Source organism: Phyllobates terribilis, unplaced genomic scaffold, assembly GCF_046119375.1.
Source record: "Phyllobates terribilis strain yellow unplaced genomic scaffold, ASM4611937v1 Scaffold_361__1_contigs__length_1927384, whole genome shotgun sequence".
NCBI classification, from domain to species: Eukaryota; Metazoa; Chordata; class Amphibia; order Anura; family Dendrobatidae; genus Phyllobates; species Phyllobates terribilis.
Genome location: NW_027363121.1, coordinates 1793980 through 1819348, shown reverse-complemented (window position 1 = coordinate 1819348; position 25369 = coordinate 1793980). Strand labels below are relative to the sequence as shown.

Sequence of the window (25369 nt, the reverse complement as noted above, 5' to 3'; positions counted from 1 at the left end):
CACCCTGCTTTTTAAAAAAGGAGATAAGACTAATCTAGAGAACTGGAGACCAATCACGTTACTCAACGTAGATTATAAAATTATGGCAAAAATCATGGTGAACAGAATGAAGAAGGTGATAGAGAAGGTCGTGCATCCTGATCAGGTATGTTGTGTGCCTGGTCGTACAATTGCAGAAAACTTGAATATTATACGGGACGCAATTTGGTATCAGCAAGAGAGGAAGCAAAAGCTAGCTCTTCTGTCCCTTGATTTCCAGAAAGCGTACGACAGAGTCTCTCATAAGTACCTGTATTCTGTGTTAAAGAAAATGAAATTCCCGGATGTTTTTATTAAGCACATTGCACTTTTATATGATGGAAGTTTTAGCAGGATTTTAATTAATGGTTTTTTATCTTCAGAAGTTGTTCTAAAGTCGGGCGTCAAACAAGGATGCCCACTTTCGCCTCTGCTCTTTATCTGCGCAATCGAGCCTCTACTGGCAATGTTGAGGAAAGATAAGATGGTGAAAGGTGTACCCATACCAGGTGGAAATGGACTAAGTACTAAGTCACTGGGGTACATGGATGACATCACGATCCTGTGCGACTCAGAACAATCGCTGAGAAGAGCAGTAAGAACTACTGATTTTTTCTGTTTAGCATCTGCCTTCAAACTGAACTTGGAGAAGAGCGAATGTCTTGGATTCGGTGATTGGTCAGATGCGCAGATTCCTCAACTTAAAATAAGAAGTGATAAGATCAAAATTTTAGGTGTTGTGTTTACAAAAAAGAATGATGGAGAAGAAAGTTGGCAGTTGGTGAAGGAGAAAATGCAAAAGAAGATAAGTTTATGGAAACTCAGAAAATTATCAATGGAAGGTAAAAACTTGATCATTAAGTCTTTGTTGTTGCCGATAATGTTGTTTTTAAGTATGGTGTACCCCCCGAATGAGAACACAGTAAAGTTTCTCCAGAGACAAATTTTTCTTTTTCTGTGGGGATCAAAAATGGAGAAGGTTCGAAGAGAGACAATGTACAAGCAGCATAAATATGGTGGAAAGAATATCCCAAATATCAAAAAAATTTTGTACCTAAAGTTCTTTAGTTTTTGCTTCAAAATGACCAATCTAAGAACTCATTGGTCTTTCTACTTAAGATATGCAGCTGGAGATATCTTTAGGAAAAGAAAGTGGATAACATTGCCCCCAAATTCTCCTGTCCTAATTACACCGCCAAAACAATATGTCTTACTAGAAAAAACAATTAGACTTTATAACTTACCTGAAGTAGATGTGGAGATGCTGTCAAATTCAAGAAGACTGGCTCTAGAGACAAAGAGAAAAGAAACGATGACAGCAGTGGCAAACTTTACATACACTAAAAGTGGAAGAATTTGGAGAATGACTTATGCACCTTATCTAACAAATGAATATAAAGACTTGGCATGGGCAATAGTGCAAGAATGTGTTCCTGTTAGATTTTTTCAACACAGAAGGGGATTGTGCAATACTGCAAGATGCCCTAGAACAGGCTGTGTTAGAGAGGAAACAGTTTTACACACCTTTTGGAACTGTTTTTATGCCCAAAATGTCTGGAAAGAAGTTGGAAGTCTCTTAAAGTTTGTTACTGGTCTTAAGTTTTTAAATCACGAAGTAGTTTTATATGGAAATTTTACATGTCAATCAAAAGAAAAAGAAAGAGTCATTTGGATAATGATAAATGGAATAAAGAATGCGCTATGGAAAGTCCGAAACATATTGCTTTTTAAAAGAGATTTTATAAGTGAAAGTGAATGCATAAAATTAGCACTAAGTGAAATATATATTTATTACCTGTTAGATCTGAAGAGAATTGGGAAAAAAAGAGCCAAGAGTCTATGGAACTTTCATCTGTGGAACCTTGTAGCATGAACAGATTATAAGGCAAGAGAAATATTAGAAGAGAAATAACAACTGAAATATAAGAACAAAATGAAAAAGAAAAAAATCTGTTCTTATCAGTTTAATATCTGATACGTCCCCTATCTGGGGACCATATATTAAATGGATTTTTAGAACAGGGAGATGGAAAAAGAGCTTGCTCTGTCCACTCCACGCATTGACCTGGTATTGCAGTATCTCCAGGACCGGTGCACCCCTTCTTTAATGCAGTTTCTAAAATCAGAAAGAATTGAATTCAATGTTTTTTGTTCATTTTGCTTGTTTGTCGGATTTTGGGATGGACTCTTTGGCTTTGCTTTTCTTCTCCTCATTGGATTTTTCATGTTCAAAGTTGCAGAAGCCAGATTACAAGCTCATTTTGGTTCAACTTCAGCAACTGTGCATTGCATTGCCATGTAATGTGATGCAATGCTATCTTTCTAGCTCTCCCTTTTTACTTCCTTTTGGATAAACAGACATATTAGGCAAGCATTTTGGAGCTTTCACCTAAATAACTACAGGTGGTGAGATAAGCTGCACAATATAATTGACCTTTCAGTATATTGTTGCACACACACCATCTATTTAGCAAATGCCCTTGTTATCAACAGCAGCCTTTTAAACTCACCTGAGCTAACAGGTATGTGCGCTGGTTACTCTGCTGCGCTTAAAATTTCTTTTTTGGTTTGCTACAATGCCTTTTCTGAAACGTTGTCTCCTTCTGCTGGAACACTGACTTCTTTTATTTAATGCCTGCAGACCATAAAAGAGAACCCAACCCAAAAAGTTTGGTTGATTAGTCTGTGGCATTCTGTTAAACTGTTGCTTATGGCGGTCTCTGTGAGCTTCTCAGCGACATTCAGCCAGCCAGGTATCCTGCCTGCAGTAGATGGAATGTGGCAATGGAACGCTGGCTGCGCGTGTCATAATAGGCTCTGAGCCTTTATATACCTGTGCACAGCAGCAGCCACCTTCAGTCTGCTGCTGGACAGCCAGCAGCAGCAGCAGCAGGAGAGGTATGTAATCAGGAGCCCTCCTGCTAAGGGTAGACAGCTGCTCGTTCCACCCCACCCCCCGCCTTAATTGGTTCTCCTCCCTTCCAACGGTGTTGAGGCGGGTGGGAACAGCAGGGGGTGAAGGTGCTGTGTTTAAAGAGGTGGAGTTATGCAGATCTAAACCGCGTGGATTGCAGCAGCAGCAAGCCGAAAAGTGCAGGCATGTAAGGGATCTAGAGGTTGACAACATGTCTTCTTAACGGGAGTCCAGGAGCTCATCTCCACAAATGGACTTTTCAGGATCCTTGGGTGGCTCCGTAGTTTGAAACCAATTCTGGTTATCGCTTCTCGGCCTTTTGGCTGCGGTCAAGTGTCTTGTACAGGCGACTGTGGTCCAGAAGGTACTCGGGTACCCCTCTCCTCGGCCTTGCAGGGTGACCCACTTCGGTGGGCTCCCCTGCCTGCTGCTATTGGGAGAGGGCTTAGTCCCAGGGTAACGGGTTGCGATCCCCCCCAGCCTCTCAGGTGTTTCTGTTTACAGAACTCTGAAAGGCACAGATTGCAAGCGGTTTGCGATTTGCTTTTTCTTGTTGCGTTACCATGGAGGTTGACCCCAACCTCGTGCCTCACTATGCGAGGCTTAAAAACACTATCCGTATTCATTTCACAGAGGGCGGAAGTGATGAAAGGAAATTGCGGTACGTAGTCCAGGACGTGCTTGAAGGGCTCTTTCATGTGCAGAAGAACGAGATTCTCTCTATCCAGGATTATCCGAGGCGTGGCGATTATGACATCACCTTCACCGGGGAAGGCATTTTTCAGGATGTCCTGGTAAGAGCCAGAAAGGCAAAAAACAATCCTATTCTAAAAGGAATACAAGTTATCAAGCACGTCCTGGATGAGGTAAAAATGGTAATCCTTAAAGTATTTTCTCCTTTCGTTACTTCAGTGGAACTAACATGTTTTCTTTCAATGTACTTTAAAAGTGTAAAATGTATAGGGAAAGTACTTAATGAGTTTCACATATGGACGTCCAAATGGAAATTTCTAGTAACATGTGAAAGAGACCCTAATTTCCCAGGCGGTGTGAAACTCCCTCCTGCACGTTTTAAAATAGGTTCCTCAAATGGAGACTTCTTTTTTTCTGGTATGCCACCCTTTTGTAGAAACTGTGGAAAATATGGCCATTTTAAGGATGACTGTGAGGCAACCTGTAGAAACTGTGCTAGTACAGAACATGACACCAAAGAATGTCCTCATGATAAAAAATGTAATTTCTGCCAAAAACCTGGTCATTTTTATTTTTCATGCCCACATAGGTTCTGGGAGGCCGAACAGAGACGGAAGGAAAAGGCCAGGACATCCGAAAATGAACCAACAGGTCAGACCACCCCTCAGGAGGAGGAACAACAACCTGGAGCCTCAGCGAGCAAAGAGGGCAATTCGAGTGATGAGGAAAGCTCAGAGGTAATGAAGGGTAACTCCCAAGCAGTGAGGAAAAGTTGGCACCAAGACAACAGGGAGGCTAAAAGAAAGGCAGAAAAGGAACAAAAGGGCATGATCGGTAAAACCAAAAGAGACCGGCAGAAGGTTGACACCGAGCCCGAGGCAAAAACTGGGTTTCCTGGGCCTGAGTCTGAGGCTAACTGGACTACGGTGGGTCCCCATAAAAAGAAAAGAGGGAAGAAAGATGGTTCGAATGGAGCGGCTGATGGGGATCAGATGGACACATCTCCTGGTGGGGAGGTGGACGTTGGTCCTCCAAAAGTCCCGGACCCTGCTGACCCCGGTGGGGAGCCGGGCCTTGCCAGCTCCGTGAGCTCGGGTACATTGCCTTGTACCCAACCTTCCCCTGTGTGTCGGCCTCCCCTGGGTGCAGGGGAGCCACCTGGGGACCCACCTGATAAGGATCTGAATGGCCAGCCCATGGAGACCCAGGGTGCTGTTCCTCTTAGTTGTCTCCCAAGCTACTCACATGTAGCGTTGGGTCATTGTCTTGGTGAGTCAAGTTCCTCCTCCATGGAGTCCTTACTTACGATAAATTCGGACGAGGGAAGTAGCTCGAGCGTAAGTGGTCTGGCCGGTTCAGCGGATAGGAAGTAAGTTCCGTATTTCTGTTTTATATAATTTTTTTACTTTCCTCCAATGGCAGAACTTAAGGGCATTTCCCTCAATGTGAGGGGTCTAAAATCAAATACCAGAAGAGTAACATTATTTAATTTTTTAACTTGTCTTACGGCTTCCGTCTTCTTTTTACAGGAATGCAATATCCCGCACACAGTATCCTACAAAAAATACAAAGAGGATTGGAAATGTGGCCCATCAGTGTGGTCCGGGTCAAATGTTACCGGATCAGCAGGGATAGCTATACTTTTTAAGGGAAACGTTCAAATTGATTTTATCCAAGAGATTTTACCAGGTCGTATGTTATTAGTTAAAGCTTTTATTAATGGTGTAAAATGGCAATTTTTAAATTTTTATGGGTCCCCAGATAAAAATGAAAGAGCTGATATGTTAGAGATTTTACCATTATTTATTAATACCTCTGAACCTTTTATCTTGGCAGGTGATTTTAATTGTATTTTAAAGGGTGAAAGTCGGCGCTCTACAGCCGTAAGTAGAAACTATGACAAAACTACCGGTATGTTAAGTAATATTTTAAGTGATTTTAGACTTGTTGATATTTATAAAGAATGCAACAAGACTAGTTCAGTAGAAGCCGGCTTTACCTGGAGCAATTTAAATTGCAGTTCAAGAATAGATTTTATATTCGGTTCAGAACAAATTTTACCTGATAAATGTGAAACCCACGATAATATCTTCTCAGATCATAAATTTTTATCTTTTAGTGTAAAAATTAATGCTAATAAAAAATGTGGGAAAAAAACTTGGAAAATGAATGTATCCCTTTTAAATGATTCTAAGATTTTATCGGATTTTATTGAATTTTATAAAAACTGCAGGAGGAAGAAAGATGTAAATGTCCCTATAAGTGCCTGGTGGGATAAAATGAAAAAAAAAATAAAAGATTTTTTTATTAAGAAAAGCATATATAAAGCAAAAGAAAAGCTAGAATTATATAATAATTTAAATACCCGGTTTCAGACCTTATATAAACTTAGAGAAAATGGTCTAGAAGTAGAAAAAGATATTAAAATACTGAAAGAAGAAATAACAAAATCACTAGAACAAAAAGGGAAAGAGCTCATTTTCCGCTCCAGAATAAAACACGTGGAGGAAGACGAAAAAAGGTTCTAGATATTTTTTTAAAAAAATTAGAGAGAAAAAAACAGTAATTGAAGATATAGATGAAGAGAAAAATATGGGAAAAATTTTGGAAAAGGTACATGGTTACTATTTTAATCTTTTTAATGATAAAAGAATATATGAAAATATAATGCAAAATTCTCTAGAAGAAATAACATCTGTTTTAGATACCGCCTCCCAAGAGTTTTTATCACAAAACATAACAGAAGAAGAAATTTTACAAACCATAAAAAGTTTTAAAATTGGAAAAGTCCCTGGATCAGACGGTATTCCTATAGAGTTTTATGTAAAATTTTATGATATTTTAAAAGAGGATCTGTTTTATGTTTTTACTGAAGTTTTTAATGATAAGGTTTTATTAAAATCCTGGAAAAAAGGGGAGGTCTCATTATTATATAAGAAAGGTGATAAGACAGACTTAAAAAACTGGAGACCTATAACCCTACTAAACTGTGACTATAAAATAATGGCAAAAATTTGTGCAAACCGCCTTAAAAAAATTATAGGAAAAATAATCCACTCAAACCAAGTATGTGGTGTGCCTGAGCGCAGTATCTGGGACAATCTAAACCTTGTTAAAGACTGTATTGAAGACATTAAAAACAGAAAAGGGAAGATGGCAATTTTATCAATTGACTTCGAAAAAGCTTTTGATCAGATTTCTCATTTTTATCTTTTTAAGGTTTTAGAAAAAATGGGCATACCAGAAAGGTTTTTATTATCTCTTAAAGCGTTTTATAAGGACTGCACAAGTAAGATTTTAGTAAATGGTTTCAAGACACAAGATGTTTTTTTAAAATCAGGGGTAAAACAGGGGTGCCCCCTGTCCCCACTACTTTTTATTTGTGCTCTTGAGCCACTTTTATGTGCAATCCGTAGAGATAGACAAATATGTGGTATCCCTCTACCTGGAAGCAAAGGAACAGAAGCAAAAGTGGTGGGTTACATGGACGATGTGGCGGTCCTTTGCCGAGATGCACCATCACTACAAAACTCACTCAAACAGATCCAATCCTTTTGTACAGCTTCTGGTTTTAAGGTTAATTTTAATAAGAGTAGTATTTTAAATATTGGGGAGATGATTTTACACGATGTTTTTATTCCAATAACTGACTCTATTAATATTTTAGGTATTTCTTTCTGTGAATCCAATAATGGTCTAAATAACTGGGAGGCGGTAGCTCAGAAAGTGAATACGAAAATATGTATGTGGAATATGAGAAAATTAACGATGGAGGGTAAAGTATTAATTATAAAAATGGTCATTTTGCCTCTTTTATTGTATTTGAGTTTGGTTTTCCCTCCCCCTGTAAATATTTTAAAAAAGATCACTAAAGCATGTTTTACTTTTTTCTGGAGTTCTAAGATGGAGAAATTAAAAAGAGAAATTGTAACAAAACCAAAGCTCAAAGGTGGGAAAGACTTTCCAGATTTTAGTAGGTTCCTTTTAATTAAATTTTTTTGCTTCTGTTTTAATGCCCTTTTTAAAAATCACTATTGGTCCTTTTTTATGCGTTATAACACTGTTTTTTTTATGAGAAAGTTTGGGTGGTTTGAAACGGTTTTATCATCTCCATATGCTTTTAAACTGCCAACGCATTATTTAATTTTAGAAAAAATAGTGATTCATTTTAATTTAGGGGGTAAAGAAGCGGGAGATCTACAAAATAGTAAGAAATTAATTAAAAGTCTTTGTAAAAATGAAGAGTTATGTAACATTGAGCGCTATGATGATGAACAAATATTGAATATATGGAAAGTCATTAATGCAAAATATCTTTTTAATATACAGAAAGATTTGGCATGGAGCTGCGCACACCAATGTCTTCCGTGCCGGGCATTCCAACATAGAAGAGGACTCGTGAGGTCTGCCATTTGCCCAAGAAGCGGATGTCAAGAGGAGGAATCAGTGAAACATCTACTATGGACTTGTCCTTTTGCAAAAGCGTTCTGGAGAAAATTGCTCCCTCTGATGGAAAAAGTGGCAGACCTCAAAGACTTTAACTACGCCACAATACTTTATGGACTTATGGAATGCCCAACAGAAGACCAAAAAATTATGGCATGGAAGACAATAAATTGCGCCAAAATAGCTCTCTGGAAAGCCCGAAATATTTTAATTTTTAATCATGATGAATTGTCTTTAAATGATGTTTTTAGTTTTTGTTTAAGTGAAATGTATGTATATTTTTTATTAGATAAAAAAAATAATCCAAATATCTCCCTAAAATGGGATGTCAATGTATGGAACACATTTTGAATTTTTGTAACATTTTATTAATTTGAATATATGCAAATTTTTATCCTATTTGAATAATTTATGTTTTTAAGTCTCGTATGTTTCGAGACAATGTATAAAAATTTGTAATGATGTAAAATGTTGCTTTTATTTCTGTACATCTGTGTAATTTTTAAATAAAACTGGTTTTATCCCTGTGAGGGGATAGCCAAATTAAAAAAAAAATCTGTTCTTATCAGTTTAATATCTGATACGTCCCCTATCTGGGGACCATATATTAAATGGATTTTTAGAACAGGGAGATGGAAAAAGAGCTTGCTCTGTCCACTCCACGCATTGACCTGGTATTGCAGTATCTCCAGGACCGGTGCACCCCTTCTTTAATGCAGTTTCTAAAATCAGAAAGAATTGAATTCAATGTTTTTTGTTCATTTTGCTTGTTTGTCGGATTTTGGGATGGACTCTTTGGCTTTGCTTTTCTTCTCCTCATTGGATTTTTCATGTTCAAAGTTGCAGAAGCCAGATTACAAGCTCATTTTGGTTCAACTTCAGCAACTGTGCATTGCATTGCCATGTAATGTGATGCAATGCTATCTTTCTAGCTCTCCCTTTTTACTTCCTTTTGGATAAACAGACATATTAGGCAAGCATTTTGGAGCTTTCACCTAAATAACTACAGGTGGTGAGATAAGCTGCACAATATAATTGACCTTTCAGTATATTGTTGCACACACACCATCTATTTAGCAAATGCCCTTGTTATCAACAGCAGCCTTTTAACCCCTTAAGCCCCGCGGGTGGTTTGCACGTTAATGACCGGGCCAATTTTTACAATTCTGACCACTGTCACTTTATGAGGTAATTACTCTCGAACGCTTCAACGGATCCCCCTGATTCTGAGATTGTTTTTTCGTGACATATTGTACTTCATGATTGTGGAAAAATTTCTTCGATATCACTTGCGTTTATTTGTGAAAAAAACGGAAATTTGGCGAAAATTTTGAAAATTTTGCAATTTTCAAAATTTGAATTTTTAAGCCCTGAAATCAGAGCGATATGTCACACAAAAGAGTTAATAAATAACATTTCCCACATGTCTACTTTACATCAGCACAATTTTGGAACCAAAATTTTTTTTTGTTAGGGAGCTATAAGGGTTAAAAGTTGACCAGCGATTTCTCATTTTTCCAACAAAATTTACAAAACCATTTTTTTAGGGACCACATCACATTTGAAGTCACTTTGAGAGGTCTTTATGACAGAAAATACCCAAAAGTGACACCATTCTAAAAACTGCACCCCTCAAGGTGCTCAAAACCACGTTCAAGAACTTTATTAACCCTTCAGGTGCTTCACAGGAATTTTTTGAATGTGGAAGAAAAAAATGAACATTTAACTTTTTTCACAAAAATGTTAATTTAGACCCAATTTTTTTTATTTTCACAGGGGTAACAAGAAAAAATGGACCCCAAAATTTGTTGTGCAATTTCCCCTGGGCACGCAGATACCCAATATTTGGGGAAAAAATACTGTTTGGGCGCACGGCAGGGCTCGGAAGGGAAGGAGCGCTATTTGACTTTTTGATTGTAAAATTTGCTTGAATAATTAGCGGACGCCATGTTGTGTTTGGAGAGCCCATGTGTGCCCAAACTTTGGAGCTCCCCCACAAGTGACCCCATTTTGGAAACTAGACCCACCAAGGCACCTTTCTAGATGCATAGTGAGCACTTGGAACCCCCAGGTGCTTCACAAATTGATTCGTAACAATGAAAAAGTGAAAAAAAAAACACTTTTTCATTTTTATGAATCAATTTGTGAAGCACCTGAGTGTTCCAAGTGCTCACAATGCATCTAGATAGGTGCCTTGGGGGGTCTAGTTTCCAAAATGGGGTCACTTGTGGGGGAGCTCCAATGTTTGGGCACACAGCGGCTCTCCAAACGCAACATGGTGTCGCTAACAATTTGAGCCGATTTTCCGTTAAATTTGTTAGAGGACACCATGTTGCATTTAGAGAGTCCCTGTGTGCCCAAACATTGGAGCTCCCCCACAAGTGACTCCATTTTGGAAACTAGACCCCCCAAGGCACCTATCTAGATGCATAGTGAGCACTTGGAACCCCCAGGTGCTTCACAAATTGATTCGTAACAATGAAAAAGTGAAAAAAAAAACACTTTTTCATTTGTATGAATCAATTTGTGAAGCACCTGAGGGTTCCAAGTGCTCACTATGCATCTAGATAGGTGCCTTGGGTGGTCTAGTTTCCAAAATGGGGTCACTTGTGGGGGAGCTCCAATATTTGGGCACACAGCGGCTCTCTAAATGCAACATGGTGTCCGCTAACAAATTTAACGCAAAATTGGCTCAAATTGTTAGCGACACCATGTTGCGTTTGGAGAGCTGCTGTGTGCCCAAACATTGGAGCTCCCCCACAAGTGACCCCATTTTGGAAACTAGACCCCCCAAGGCACCTATCTAGATGCATAGTGAGCACTTGGAACCCCCAGGTGCTTCACAAATTGATTCGTAACAATGAAAAAGTGAAAAAAACAACACTTTTTCATTTTTATGAATCAATTTGTGAAGCACCTGGGGGTTCCAAGTGCTCACTATGCATCTAGATAGGTGCCTTTGGGGGTCTAGTTTCCAAAATGGGGTCACTTGTGGGAGAGCTCCAATGTTTGGGCACACAGGGACTCTCTAAATGCAACATGGTATCCGCTAACAAATTGAATGGAAAATCGGCTCAAATTGTTAGCGGACACCACATTGCGTTTGGAGAGCTTCTCTGTGCCCAAACTTTGGAGCTCCCCCACAAGTGACCCCATTTTGGAAACTAGACCCCCCAAGGCACCTTTCTAGATGCATAGTGAGCACTTGGAACCCCCAGGTGCTTCACAAATTGATTCGTAATAATTAAAAAGTGAAAAAAAAAAACACTTTTTCATTTTTACGAATCAATTTGTGAAGCACCTAGGGGTTCCAAGTGCTCACTATGCATCTAGATAGGTGCCTTGGGGGGTCTAGTTTCCAAAATGGGGTCACTTGTGGGGGAGCTCCAATGTTTGGGCACACAGGGACTCTCTAAATGCAACATGGTATCCGCTAACAAATTGAATGGAAAATCGGCTCAAATTGTTAGCGGACGCCACATTGCGTTTGGAGAGCCCCTCTGTGCCCAAACTTTGGAGCTCCCCCACAAGTGACCCCATTTTGGAAACTAGACCCCCCAAGGCACCTTTCTAGATGCATAGTGAGCACTTGGAACCCCCAGGTGCTTCACAAATTGATTCGTAATAATGAAAAAGTGAAAAAAAAAACACTTTTTCATTTTTACGAATTAATTTGTGAAGCACCTAGGGGTTCCAAGTGCTCACTATGCATCTAGATAGGTGCCTTGGGGGGTCTAGTTTCCAAAATGGGGTCACTTGTGGAGGAGCTCCAATGTTTGGGCACACAGGGACTCTCCAAATGCAACATGATATCCGCTAACAATTTGAGCCGACAATTTGTTAGCGGGTATCATGTTGCATTTGGAGAGTCCCTGTGTGCCCAAACATTGGAGCTCCCCCACAAGTGACCCCATTTTGGAAACTAGACCCCCCAAGGCACCTATCTAGATTCATAGTGAGCACTTGGAACCCCAGGTTCTTCACAAATTGATTCATAAAAATGAAAAAGTGTTTTTTTTTTCACTTTTTCATTTTTACGAATCAATTTGTGAAGCACCTGGGGGTTCCAAGTGCTCACTATGCATCTAGAAAGGTGCCTTGGGGGGTCTAGTTTCCAAAATGGGGTCACTTGTGGGGGAGCTCCAAAGTTTGGGCACAGAGGGGCTCTCCAAACGCAATGTGGTGTCCGCTAACAATTTGAGCCGATTTTCCATTCAATTTGTTAGCGGATACCATGTTGCATTTAGAGAGTCCCTGTGTGCCCAAACATTGGAGCTCCCCCACAAGTGACCCCATTTTGGAAACTAGACCCCCCAAGGCACCTATCTAGATTCATAGTGAGCACTTGGAACCCCAGGTGCTTCACAAATTGATTCATAAAAATGAAAAAGTGTTTTTTTTTTCACTTTTTCATTTTTACGAATCAATTTGTGAAGCACCTGGGGGTTCCAAGTGCTCACTATGCATCTAGAAAGGTGCCTTGGGGGGTCTAGTTTCCAAAATGGGGTCACTTGTGGGGGAGCTCCAAAGTTTGGGCACAGAGGGGCTCTCCAAACGCAATGTGGTGTCCGCTAACAATTTGAGCCGATTTTCCATTCAATTTGTTAGCGGATACCATGTTGCATTTAGAGAGTCCCTGTGTGCCCAAACATTGGAGCTCCCCCACAAGTGACCCCATTTTGGAAACTAGACCCCCCAAGGCACCTATCTAGATTCATAGTGAGCACTTGGAACCCCAGGTGCTTCACAAATTGATTCATAAAAATGAAAAAGTGTTTTATTTTCACTTTTTCATTTTTACGAATCAATTTGTGAAGCACATGGGGGTTCTAAGTGCTCACTATGCATCTAGATAGGTGCCTTGGGGGGTCTAGTTTCCAAAATGGGGTCACTTGTGGGGGAGCTCCAATGTTTGGACACACAGGGGCTCTCCAAACGCAACATGGCGTCCGCTAACAATTTGAGCCGATTTTCCATTCAATTTGTTAGCGGACACCATGTCGCGTTTGGAGAGCCCGTGATGTGCCTAAACAGTGGAGCTCCCCCACAAGTGTCCCCATTTTGGAAACTATACCCCTCAAAGATTTTATTAAGGTGTATAGTGAACATTTTGAACCCAGAGGTACGGCACATTATTTGTTTACATTAGGTCATCATATTGAATAAGTTTTCATTATTCTTGAGCGCAAGTGCTCGCTACTTGAGTTTGCATCGGGTACTCAGGTATGCACCATGTACAGCGTGTGCTCGAGTGACATGCTCGAGTCCCTGCTCCGCATGTTTCACGGTTATTAGACACCCAAAAAAAAACATGCGGGGATCGCTCGTGCATGGCAGGCAATCCCCATAAAGTTTTTTGGCCGCGAAGCATATGGGGCAGAGACTCGAGCATGTCACTCAAATACCCACGATACTAAATGCATACCAGAGCACCCGATGCAAACTCAAGTAGCGAGCACTTGCTCTCAACACTAGTCGCCATATCGTCATCTTTTTTTCTTACTTTTGAAAAAAATCCCAACCCCAGCCCTAACCCTAGCACAACCCTAGCCCCAGCACAACCCTAGCCCCAGCACAACCCTAGCCCCAGCACAACCCTAGCCCCAGCACAACCCTAGCCCCAGCACAGCCCTAGCCCCAAACCCAGCCCTAACCCTAGCCCAATCCTAACTCAAGAGTTTATTTTTGACGCCGTTCCTTGTGCGGTATAAGTGATTAGACGACTTTATTCTTCGGGTCGGTGTGATTACAGCAATGCCAGAATCATATGGGGTTTTTATGACTGACAGCTGTCACACACTAAAAGACGCATTTTTTGTAAAATCTAGTTTTTGCATCGCCATATTTTGAGAGCTATAATTTTTCCAGATTTTGCAGACAGTCATGTGACGGCTCGTTTTTTGCAGGATGACTTGACGTTGTTATTGGTGCCATTTTCAGGCACGTGACATTTTTTGATCGCTTTCTATTCCGATTTTTGGGAGGCAGAATAAACAAAAACCAACAATTCAGGAATTGTTTTTTTTTTTTTTTTTATTCTGTTCCGCGTGTGGTAAAATTGATGAGGCAGCTTTACTCTTCGGGTCAGTACGTTTACAGCGGTACCACATTTGTATCATTTTTCTATGTTTTGGCGCTTATACACAATAAAAGCTATTTTATAGAAAAAAATATTTTTTAGTATCGCTTTATTCTGAGAGCTATAACTTTTTTATTTTTCGGCTGATGGAGCTATATGGCGGCTTGTTTTTTGCGGGACGAGATGACGTTTTCAGCGGTATCATTTTTATTTATATGCGTCTTTTTGATCGCGTGTTATTCCACTTTTTGTTTGGCGGTATGGTGATAAAGCATTGTTTTTTGCTTGGTTTTTTTTTTTTTTTTTTTACCGTGTTCACTGAAGGGGTTAACTAGTGGGACAGTTTTATAAGTCAGGTTATTCCGGACGCGGCGATACCAAATATGTGTACTTTTATTGTTTTTTTTTTATTTTTTTTATAATAATATTTATTGATGGGTACATTATATTTTTATTTTTGGTGTATTAATTTTTTTATTTTTTTATAATATTTTTGCACATTTTTTTTTTTTTTTTTTTCCACTTTCACACAGTTTATACACTTTATTACTTTGTCCCACTCTGGGACTTTCACTTTTTTTTTTCTGATCGCCTGCATGGCACAGGAATGGAGCACCATCCCTATGCCATGCAAGCTGTCAGAAATGCACAGTGTGAAGATTGCTTGGAGATGCACTGCGCATGTCCAAGCAATCTTCCTGCTCTCTGGTGACCCGGATGTTGTCATGACGACATCGGGTCGTCATGGCAACACCCGGGAAGCCTTTGCAGACTGCGCTGGAAGCCGGAAGAGGAGGTGAGTATCGCCGATCACCTCCCCTTGCCCCCGCAATGCCGCGATCGACTTCGATCGACTTCGATCGCAGCATCGCGGGGGTTAATGTGCTGGGAGCGGTGCGTGACCGCTCCCTGCACATAGTACCGGGTGTCAGCTGTGACAATCAGCTGACACCCGGCGGCGATCGCGCCCGCACAGCCTGTGTGCGGGCGCGATCGCGATGACGTACTAATACGGGTCTGGCTCTTAAGTCCCAGGGCACAGACGCGTATTAGTACGTCAGATGTTATTAAGGGGTTAAACTCACCTGAGCTAACAGGTATGTGCGCTGGTTACTCTGCTGCGCTTAAAATTTCTTTTTTGGTTTGCTACAATGCCTTTTCTGAAACGTTGTCTCCTTCTGCTGGAACACTGACTTCTTTCATTTAATGCCTGCAGACTATAAAAGAGAACCCAACCCAAAAAGTTTGGTTGATTAGTCTGTGGCATTCTGTTAAACTGTTGCTTATGGCGGTCTCTGTGAGCTTCTCAGCGACATTCAGCCAGCCAGGTATCCTGCCTGCAGTAGATGGAATGTGGCAATGGAACGCTGGCTGCGCGTGTCATAATAGGCTCTGAGCCTTTATATACCTGTGCACAGCAGCAGCCACCTTCAGTCTGCTGCTGGACAGCCAGCAGCAGCAGCAGCAGGAGAGGTATGTAATCAGGAGCCCTCCTGCTAAGGGTAGACAGCTGCTCGTTCCACCCCACCCCCCGCATTAATTGGTTCTCCTCCCTTCCAACGGTGTTGAGGCGGGTGGGAACAGCAGGGGGTGAAGGTGCTGTGTTTAAAGAGGTGGAGTTATGCAGATCTAAAACGCGTGGATTGCAGCAGCAGCAAGCCGAAAAGTGCAGGCATGTAAGGGATCTAGAGGTTGACAACATGTCTTCTTAACGGGAGTCCAGGAGCTCATCTCCACAAATGGACTTTTCAGGATCCTTGGGTGGCTCCGTAGTTTGAAACCAATTCTGGTTATCGCTTCTCGGCCTTTTGGCTAAGATCAAGTGTAGTATCTGTTCTTATCAGTTTAATATCTGATACGTCCCCTATCTGGGGACCATATATTAAATGGATTTTTAGAACAGGGAGATGGAAAAAGAGCTTGCTCTGTCCACTCCACGCATTGACCTGGTATTGCAGTATCTCCAGGACCGGTGCACCCCTTCTTTAATGCAGTTTCTAAAATCAGAAAGAATTGAATTCAATGTTTTTTGTTCATTTTGCTTGTTTGTCGGATTTTGGGATGGACTCTTTGGCTTTGCTTTTCTTCTCCTCATTGGATTTTTCATGTTCAAAGTTGCAGAAGCCAGATTACAAGCTCATTTTGGTTCAACTTCAGCAACTGTGCATTGCATTGCCATGTAATGTGATGCAATGCTATCTTTCTAGCTCTCCCTTTTTACTTCCTTTTGGATAAACAGACATATTAGGCAAGCATTTTGGAGCTTTCACCTAAATAACTACAGGTGGTGAGATAAGCTGCACAATATAATTGACCTTTCAGTATATTGTTGCACACACACCATCTATTTAGCAAATGCCCTTGTTATCAACAGCAGCCTTTTAAACTCACCTGAGCTAACAGGTATGTGCGCTGGTTACTCTGCTGCGCTTAAAATTTCTTTTTTGGTTTGCTACAATGCCTTTTCTGAAACGTTGTCTCCTTCTGCTGGAACACTGACTTCTTTCATTTAATGCCTGCAGACTATAAAAGAGAACCCAACCCAAAAAGTTTGGTTGATTAGTCTGTGGCATTCTGTTAAACTGTTGCTTATGGCGGTCTCTGTGAGCTTCTCAGCGACATTCAGCCAGCCAGGTATCCTGCCTGCAGTAGATGGAATGTGGCAATGGAACGCTGGCTGCGCGTGTCATAATAGGCTCTGAGCCTTTATATACCTGTGCACAGCAGCAGCCACCTTCAGTCTGCTGCTGGACAGCCAGCAGCAGCAGCAGCAGGAGAGGTATGTAATCAGGAGCCCTCCTGCTAAGGGTAGACAGCTGCTCGTTCCACCCCACCCCCCGCCTTAATTGGTTCTCCTCCCTTCCAACGGTGTTGAGGCGGGTGGGAACAGCAGGGGGTGAAGGTGCTGTGTTTAAAGAGGTGGAGTTATGCAGATCTAAAACGCGTGGATTGCAGCAGCAGCAAGCCGAAAAGTGCAGGCATGTAAGGGATCTAGAGGTTGACAACATGTCTTCTTAACGGGAGTCCAGGAGCTCATCTCCACAAATGGACTTTTCAGGATCCTTGGGTGGCTCCGTAGTTTGAAACCAATTCTGGTTATCGCTTCTCGGCCTTTTGGCTAAGATCAAGTGTAGTATCTGTTCTTATCAGTTTAATATCTGATACGTCCCCTATCTGGGGACCATATATTAAATGGATTTTTAGAACAGGGAGATGGAAAAAGAGCTTGCTCTGTCCACTCCACGCATTGACCTGGTATTGCAGTATCTCCAGGACCGGTGCACCCCTTCTTTAATGCAGTTTCTAAAATCAGAAAGAATTGAATTCAATGTTTTTTGTTCATTTTGCTTGTTTGTCGGATTTTGGGATGGACTCTTTGGCTTTGCTTTTCTTCTCCTCATTGGATTTTTCATGTTCAAAGTTGCAGAAGCCAGATTACAAGCTCATTTTGGTTCAACTTCAGCAACTGTGCATTGCATTGCCATGTAATGTGATGCAATGCTATCTTTCTAGCTCTCCCTTTTTACTTCCTTTTGGATAAACAGACATATTAGGCAAGCATTTTGGAGCTTTCACCTAAATAACTACAGGTGGTGAGATAAGCTGCACAATATAATTGACCTTTCAGTATATTGTTGCACACACACCATCTATTTAGCAAATGCCCTTGTTATCAACAGCAGCCTTTTAAACTCACCTGAGCTAACAGGTATGTGCGCTGGTTACTCTGCTGCGCTTAAAATTTCTTTTTTGGTTTGCTACAATGCCTTTTCTGAAACGTTGTCTCCTTCTGCTGGAACACTGACTTCTTTCATTTAATGCCTGCAGACTATAAAAGAGAACCCAACCCAAAAAGTTTGGTTGATTAGTCTGTGGCATTCTGTTAAACTGTTGCTTATGGCGGTCTCTGTGAGCTTCTCAGCGACATTCAGCCAGCCAGGTATCCTGCCTGCAGTAGATGGAATGTGGCAATGGAACGCTGGCTGCGCGTGTCATAATAGGCTCTGAGCCTTTATATACCTGTGCACAGCAGCAGCCACCTTCAGTCTGCTGCTGGACAGCCAGCAGCAGCAGCAGCAGGAGAGGTATGTAATCAGGAGCCCTCCTGCTAAGGGTAGACAGCTGCTCGTTCCACCCCACCCCCCGCCTTAATTGGTTCTCCTCCCTTCCAACGGTGTTGAGGCGGGTGGGAACAGCAGGGGGTGAAGGTGCTGTGTTTAAAGAGGTGGAGTTATGCAGATCTAAAACGCGTGGATTGCAGCAGCAGCAAGCCGAAAAGTGCAGGCATGTAAGGGATCTAGAGGTTGACAACATGTCTTCTTAACGGGAGTCCAGGAGCTCATCTCCACAAATGGACTTTTCAGGATCCTTGGGTGGCTCCGTAGTTTGAAACCAATTCTGGTTATCGCTTCTCGGCCTTTTGGCTAAGATCAAGTGTAGTATCTTTCGAAAAGGCGGTTTTGGATGTTGGCCACCCTAGTAGATTGATACATTATGCACACTGGGGTTTAGGCGCTTGTTAGTACGCCAGGTGGCTAATATAGTCATCTGGTGGAAAGCATGGCCCCCCAGGATCGACGCCATTGGGCCGGGGAAGATCGAAAGCCCGAAGTGTGAAGTGCCCCAGGAGTGGTGACCCTGGGGTGCCTTAACTCACTGGGATTGGGAACCCCACTTGAGTTTATGGCACATTTGCACAAGCACTTCAAATTTTCTTTCTTCGCACACACCCTTATTCCGGGCCTTCTGGCCTTAGGATGGGGAATTTTTCAATTCCCGGTCGAAGGTCCGGGCAGTATTATACTGTGAAACCTTCACTATTTATTTAATTTCTTTGTCACTGTGTGTCCACTTATTCACGTGTGTCACGTCCTACTAGGATTTTGTCGGGATGCGGTTCCCTTACGGGTTCCTCTCTTGGCAGGTCTAGGGGGGGAGTGTGTGGCCATCAGGTTCCGCTCCCCCCTGAACCCCCCTGGCTCTCCTCTTTCGGGAGGAGAGCGTTGTTGGATCCCCTCTTCCGGGAGGGGAGCACAGTCTTTGGCTCCCAGTGCCTTGCTCGGGTGAGAACTCGGGCAGGTGCTGGGGGTAAGATTGGGTCGCCACTGGCTTCGGCTGGAGGTGGCTTTTTGTCCCTGTTCCTCGCTGTGGCCTTTTGGCTCGGAGGGACGGGGAATGGTTTGGGGGACCCTTCTCCTTTTGGAGAGGGTTTCAAGAAGACCAGCATCCTAGTGCACTTTTTTTGTGGCACTTGTCACTTTTTTAAGCGCACTCGGGTTTTGTACACGAATTCGGGCTTTCAAAAAAAAAAAAAAAAATCTGTTCTTATCAGTTTAATATCTGATACGTCCCCTATCTGGGGACCATATATTAAATGGATTTTTAGAACAGGGAGATGGAAAAAGAGCTTGCTCTGTCCACTCCACGCATTGACCTGGTATTGCAGTATCTCCAGGACCGGTGCACCCCTTCTTTAATGCAGTTTCTAAAATCAGAAAGAATTGAATTCAATGTTTTTTGTTCATTTTGCTTGTTTGTCGGATTTTGGGATGGACTCTTTGGCTTTGCTTTTCTTCTCCTCATTGGATTTTTCATGTTCAAAGTTGCAGAAGCCAGATTACAAGCTCATTTTGGTTCAACTTCAGCAACTGTGCATTGCATTGCCATGTAATGTGATGCAATGCTATCTTTCTAGCTCTCCCTTTTTACTTCCTTTTGGATAAACAGACATATTAGGCAAGCATTTTGGAGCTTTCACCTAAATAACTACAGGTGGTGAGATAAGCTGCACAATATAATTGACCTTTCAGTATATTGTTGCACACACACCATCTATTTAGCAAATGCCCTTGTTATCAACAGCAGCCTTTTAAACTCACCTGAGCTAACAGGTATGTGCGCTGGTTACTCTGCTGCGCTTAAAATTTCTTTTTTGGTTTGCTACAATGCCTTTTCTGAAACGTTGTCTCCTTCTGCTGGAACACTGACTTCTTTCATTTAATGCCTGCAGACTATAAAAGAGAACCCAACCCAAAAAGTTTGGTTGATTAGTCTGTGGCATTCTGTTAAACTGTTGCTTATGGCGGTCTCTGTGAGCTTCTCAGCGACATTCAGCCAGCCAGGTATCCTGCCTGCAGTAGATGGAATGTGGCAATGGAACGCTGGCTGCGCGTGTCATAATAGGCTCTGAGCCTTTATATACCTGTGCACAGCAGCAGCCACCTTCAGTCTGCTGCTGGACAGCCAGCAGCAGCAGCAGCAGGAGAGGTATGTAATCAGGAGCCCTCCTGCTAAGGGTAGACAGCTGCTCGTTCCACCCCACCCCCCGCCTTAATTGGTTCTCCTCCCTTCCAACGGTGTTGAGGCGGGTGGGAACAGCAGGGGGTGAAGGTGCTGTGTTTAAAGAGGTGGAGTTATGCAGATCTAAAACGCGTGGATTGCAGCAGCAGCAAGCCGAAAAGTGCAGGCATGTAAGGGATCTAGAGGTTGACAACATGTCTTCTTAACGGGAGTCCAGGAGCTCATCTCCACAAATGGACTTTTCAGGATCCTTGGGTGGCTCCGTAGTTTGAAACCAATTCTGGTTATCGCTTCTCGGCCTTTTGGCTAAGATCAAGTGTAGTATCTGTTCTTATCAGTTTAATATCTGATACGTCCCCTATCTGGGGACCATATATTAAATGGATTTTTAGAACAGGGAGATGGAAAAAGAGCTTGCTCTGTCCACTCCACGCATTGACCTGGTATTGCAGTATCTCCAGGACCGGTGCACCCCTTCTTTAATGCAGTTTCTAAAATCAGAAAGAATTGAATTCAATGTTTTTTGTTCATTTTGCTTGTTTGTCGGATTTTGGGATGGACTCTTTGGCTTTGCTTTTCTTCTCCTCATTGGATTTTTCATGTTCAAAGTTGCAGAAGCCAGATTACAAGCTCATTTTGGTTCAACTTCAGCAACTGTGCATTGCATTGCCATGTAATGTGATGCAATGCTATCTTTCTAGCTCTCCCTTTTTACTTCCTTTTGGATAAACAGACATATTAGGCAAGCATTTTGGAGCTTTCACCTAAATAACTACAGGTGGTGAGATAAGCTGCACAATATAATTGACCTTTCAGTATATTGTTGCACACACACCATCTATTTAGCAAATGCCCTTGTTATCAACAGCAGCCTTTTAAACTCACCTGAGCTAACAGGTATGTGCGCTGGTTACTCTGCTGTGCTTAAAATTTCTTTTTTGGTTTGCTACAATGCCTTTTCTGAAACGTTGTCTCCTTCTGCTGGAACACTGACTTCTTTCATTTAATGCCTGCAGACTATAAAAGAGAACCCAACCCAAAAAGTTTGGTTGATTAGTCTGTGGCATTCTGTTAAACTGTTGCTTATGGCGGTCTCTGTGAGCTTCTCAGCGACATTCAGCCAGCCAGGTATCCTGCCTGCAGTAGATGGAATGTGGCAATGGAACGCTGGCTGCGCGTGTCATAATAGGCTCTGAGCCTTTATATACCTGTGCACAGCAGCAGCCACCTTCAGTCTGCTGCTGGACAGCCAGCAGCAGCAGCAGCAGGAGAGGTATGTAATCAGGAGCCCTCCTGCTAAGGGTAGACAGCTGCTCGTTCCACCCCACCCCCCCCCTTAATTGGTTCTCCTCCCTTCCAACGGTGTTGAGGCGGGTGGGAACAGCAGGGGGTGAAGGTGCTGTGTTTAAAGAGGTGGAGTTATGCAGATCTAAAACGCGTGGATTGCAGCAGCAGCAAGCCGAAAAGTGCAGGCATGTAAGGGATCTAGAGGTTGACAACATGTCTTCTTAACGGGAGTCCAGGAGCTCATCTCCACAAATGGACTTTTCAGGATCCTTGGGTGGCTCCGTAGTTTGAAACCAATTCTGGTTATCGCTTCTCGGCCTTTTGGCTAAGATCAAGTGTAGTATCTGTTCTTATCAGTTTAATATCTGATACGTCCCCTATCTGGGGACCATATATTAAATGGATTTTTAGAACAGGGAGATGGAAAAAGAGCTTGCTCTGTCCACTCCACGCATTGACCTGGTATTGCAGTATCTCCAGGACCGGTGCACCCCTTCTTTAATGCAGTTTCTAAAATCAGAAAGAATTGAATTCAATGTTTTTTGTTCATTTTGCTTGTTTGTCGGATTTTGGGATGGACTCTTTGGCTTTGCTTTTCTTCTCCTCATTGGATTTTTCATGTTCAAAGTTGCAGAAGCCAGATTACAAGCTCATTTTGGTTCAACTTCAGCAACTGTGCATTGCATTGCCATGTAATGTGATGCAATGCTATCTTTCTAGCTCTCCCTTTTTACTTCCTTTTGGATAAACAGACATATTAGGCAAGCATTTTGGAGCTTTCACCTAAATAACTACAGGTGGTGAGATAAGCTGCACAATATAATTGACCTTTCAGTATATTGTTGCACACACACCATCTATTTAGCAAATGCCCTTGTTATCAACAGCAGCCTTTTAAACTCACCTGAGCTAACAGGTATGTGCGCTGGTTACTCTGCTGCGCTTAAAATTTCTTTTTTGGTTTGCTACAATGCCTTTTCTGAAACGTTGTCTCCTTCTGCTGGAACACTGACTTCTTTCATTTAATGCCTGCAGACTATAAAAGAGAACCCAACCCAAAAAGTTTGGTTGATTAGTCTGTGGCATTCTGTTAAACTGTTGCTTATGGCGGTCTCTGTGAGCTTCTCAGCGACATTCAGCCAGCCAGGTATCCTGCCTGCAGTAGATGGAATGTGGCAATGGAACGCTGGCTGCGCGTGTCATAATAGGCTCTGAGCCTTTATATACCTGTGCACAGCAGCAGCCACCTTCAGTCTGCTGCTGGACAGCCAGCAGCAGCAGCAGCAGGAGAGGTATGTAATCAGGAGCCCTCCTGCTAAGGGTAGACAGCTGCTCGTTCCACCCCACCCCCCGCCTTAATTGGTTCTCCTCCCTTCCAACGGTGTTGAGGCGGGTGGGAACAGCAGGGGGTGAAGGTGCTGTGTTTAAAGAGGTGGAGTTATGCAGATCTAAAACGCGTGGATTGCAGCAGCAGCAAGCCGAAAAGTGCAGGCATGTAAGGGATCTAGAGGTTGACAACATGTCTTCTTAACGGGAGTCCAGGAGCTCATCTCCACAAATGGACTTTTCAGGATCCTTGGGTGGCTCCGTAGTTTGAAACCAATTCTGGTTATCGCTTCTCGGCCTTTTGGCTAAGATCAAGTGTAGTATCTGTTCTTATCAGTTTAATATCTGATACGTCCCCTATCTGGGGACCATATATTAAATGGATTTTTAGAACAGGGAGATGGAAAAAGAGCTTGCTCTGTCCACTCCACGCATTGACCTGGTATTGCAGTATCTCCAGGACCGGTGCACCCCTTCTTTAATGCAGTTTCTAAAATCAGAAAGAATTGAATTCAATGTTTTTTGTTCATTTTGCTTGTTTGTCGGATTTTGGGATGGACTCTTTGGCTTTGCTTTTCTTCTCCTCATTGGATTTTTCATGTTCAAAGTTGCAGAAGCCAGATTACAAGCTCATTTTGGTTCAACTTCAGCAACTGTGCATTGCATTGCCATGTAATGTGATGCAATGCTATCTTTCTAGCTCTCCCTTTTTACTTCCTTTTGGATAAACAGACATATTAGGCAAGCATTTTGGAGCTTTCACCTAAATAACTACAGGTGGTGAGATAAGCTGCACAATATAATTGACCTTTCAGTATATTGTTGCACACACACCATCTATTTAGCAAATGCCCTTGTTATCAACAGCAGCCTTTTAAACTCACCTGAGCTAACAGGTATGTGCGCTGGTTACTCTGCTGCGCTTAAAATTTCTTTTTTGGTTTGCTACAATGCCTTTTCTGAAACGTTGTCTCCTTCTGCTGGAACACTGACTTCTTTCATTTAATGCCTGCAGACTATAAAAGAGAACCCAACCCAAAAAGTTTGGTTGATTAGTCGGTGGCATTCTGTTAAACTGTTGCTTATGGCGGTCTCTGTGAGCTTCTCAGCGACATTCAGCCAGCCAGGTATCCTGCCTGCAGTAGATGGAATGTGGAAATGGAACGCTGGCTGCGCGTGTCATAATAGGCTCTGAGCCTTTATATACCTGTGCACAGCAGCAGCCACCTTCAGTCTGCTGCTGGACAGCCAGCAGCAGCAGCAGCAGGAGAGGTATGTAATCAGGAGCCCTCCTGCTAAGGGTAGACAGCTGCTCGTTCCACCCCACCCCCCGCCTTAATTGGTTCTCCTCCCTTCCAATGGTGTTGAGGCGGGTGGGAACAGCAGGGGGTGAAGGTGCTGTGTTTAAAGAGGTGGAGTTATGCAGATCTAAAACGCGTGGATTGCAGCAGCAGCAAGCCGAAAAGTGCAGGCATGTAAGGGATCTAGAGGTTGACAACATGTCTTCTTAACGGGAGTCCAGGAGCTCATCTCCACAAATGGACTTTTCAGGATCCTTGGGTGGCTCCATAGTTTGAAACCAATTCTGGTTATCGCTTCTCGGCCTTTTGGCTAAGATCAAGTGTAGTATCTGTTCTTATCAGTTTAATATCTGATACGTCCCCTATCTGGGGACCATATATTAAATGGATTTTTAGAACAGGGAGATGGAAAAAGAGCTTGCTCTGTCCACTCCACGCATTGACCTGGTATTGCAGTATCTCCAGGACCGGTGCACCCCTTCTTTAATGCAGTTTCTAAAATCAGAAAGAATTGAATTCAAAGTTTTTTGTTCATTTTGCTTGTTTGTCGGATTTTGGTATGGACTCTTTGGCTTTGCTTTTCTTCTCCTCATTGGATTTTTCATGTTCAAAGTTGCAGAAGCCAGATTACAAGCTCATTTTGGTTCAACTTCAGCAACTGTGCATTGCATTGCCATGTAATGTGATGCAATGCTATGTTTCTAGCTCTCCCTTTTTACTTCCTTTTGGATAAACAGACATATTAAGCAAGCATTTTGGAGCTTTCACCTAAATAACTACAGGTGGTGAGATAAGCTGCACAATATAATTGACCTTTCAGTATATTGTTGCACACACACCATCTATTTAGCAAATGCCCTTGTTATCAACAGCAGCCTTTTAAACTCACCTGAGCTAACAGGTATGTGCGCTGGTTACTCTGCTGCGCTTAAAATTTCTTTTTTGGTTTGCTACAATGCCTTTTCTGAAACGTTGTCTCCTTCTGCTGGAACACTGACTTCTTTC

General features: G+C 42.3%; 8 non-coding genes and 2 pseudogenes across 8 annotated transcripts; all 10 read left to right on the top strand.

Moving 5' to 3' along the window:
* The first annotated feature begins 1938 nt into the window (after positions 1-1938).
* Positions 1939-2120, top strand: LOC141222293 (U2 spliceosomal RNA). Its single transcript, XR_012290104.1, has one exon. It is a non-coding gene; the product is annotated as a U2 spliceosomal RNA (small nuclear RNA).
* Positions 2121-8591: 6471 nt separating this feature from the next.
* Positions 8592-8779, top strand: LOC141222843 (U2 spliceosomal RNA). Its single transcript, XR_012290589.1, has one exon. It is a non-coding gene; the product is annotated as a U2 spliceosomal RNA (small nuclear RNA).
* Positions 8780-15942: 7163 nt separating this feature from the next.
* Positions 15943-16133, top strand: LOC141222660 (U2 spliceosomal RNA). The gene has a single exon (XR_012290420.1). It is a non-coding gene; the product is annotated as a U2 spliceosomal RNA (small nuclear RNA).
* A 1115-nt stretch (positions 16134-17248) lies between these two features.
* On the top strand, positions 17249-17439 carry LOC141222658 (U2 spliceosomal RNA). Its single transcript, XR_012290418.1, has one exon. It is a non-coding gene; the product is annotated as a U2 spliceosomal RNA (small nuclear RNA).
* Positions 17440-18554: 1115 nt separating this feature from the next.
* On the top strand, positions 18555-18630 carry LOC141222343 (U2 spliceosomal RNA; annotated as a pseudogene).
* An 810-nt stretch (positions 18631-19440) lies between these two features.
* LOC141222307 (U2 spliceosomal RNA) lies at positions 19441-19621 on the top strand (annotated as a pseudogene).
* A 1115-nt stretch (positions 19622-20736) lies between these two features.
* Positions 20737-20927, top strand: LOC141222657 (U2 spliceosomal RNA). Its single transcript, XR_012290417.1, has one exon. It is a non-coding gene; the product is annotated as a U2 spliceosomal RNA (small nuclear RNA).
* Positions 20928-22042: 1115 nt separating this feature from the next.
* On the top strand, positions 22043-22233 carry LOC141222655 (U2 spliceosomal RNA). The gene has a single exon (XR_012290416.1). It is a non-coding gene; the product is annotated as a U2 spliceosomal RNA (small nuclear RNA).
* A 1115-nt stretch (positions 22234-23348) lies between these two features.
* LOC141222654 (U2 spliceosomal RNA) lies at positions 23349-23539 on the top strand. Its single transcript, XR_012290415.1, has one exon. It is a non-coding gene; the product is annotated as a U2 spliceosomal RNA (small nuclear RNA).
* Positions 23540-24654: 1115 nt separating this feature from the next.
* LOC141222653 (U2 spliceosomal RNA) lies at positions 24655-24845 on the top strand. Its single transcript, XR_012290414.1, has one exon. It is a non-coding gene; the product is annotated as a U2 spliceosomal RNA (small nuclear RNA).
* Positions 24846-25369: the final 524 nt, after the last annotated feature.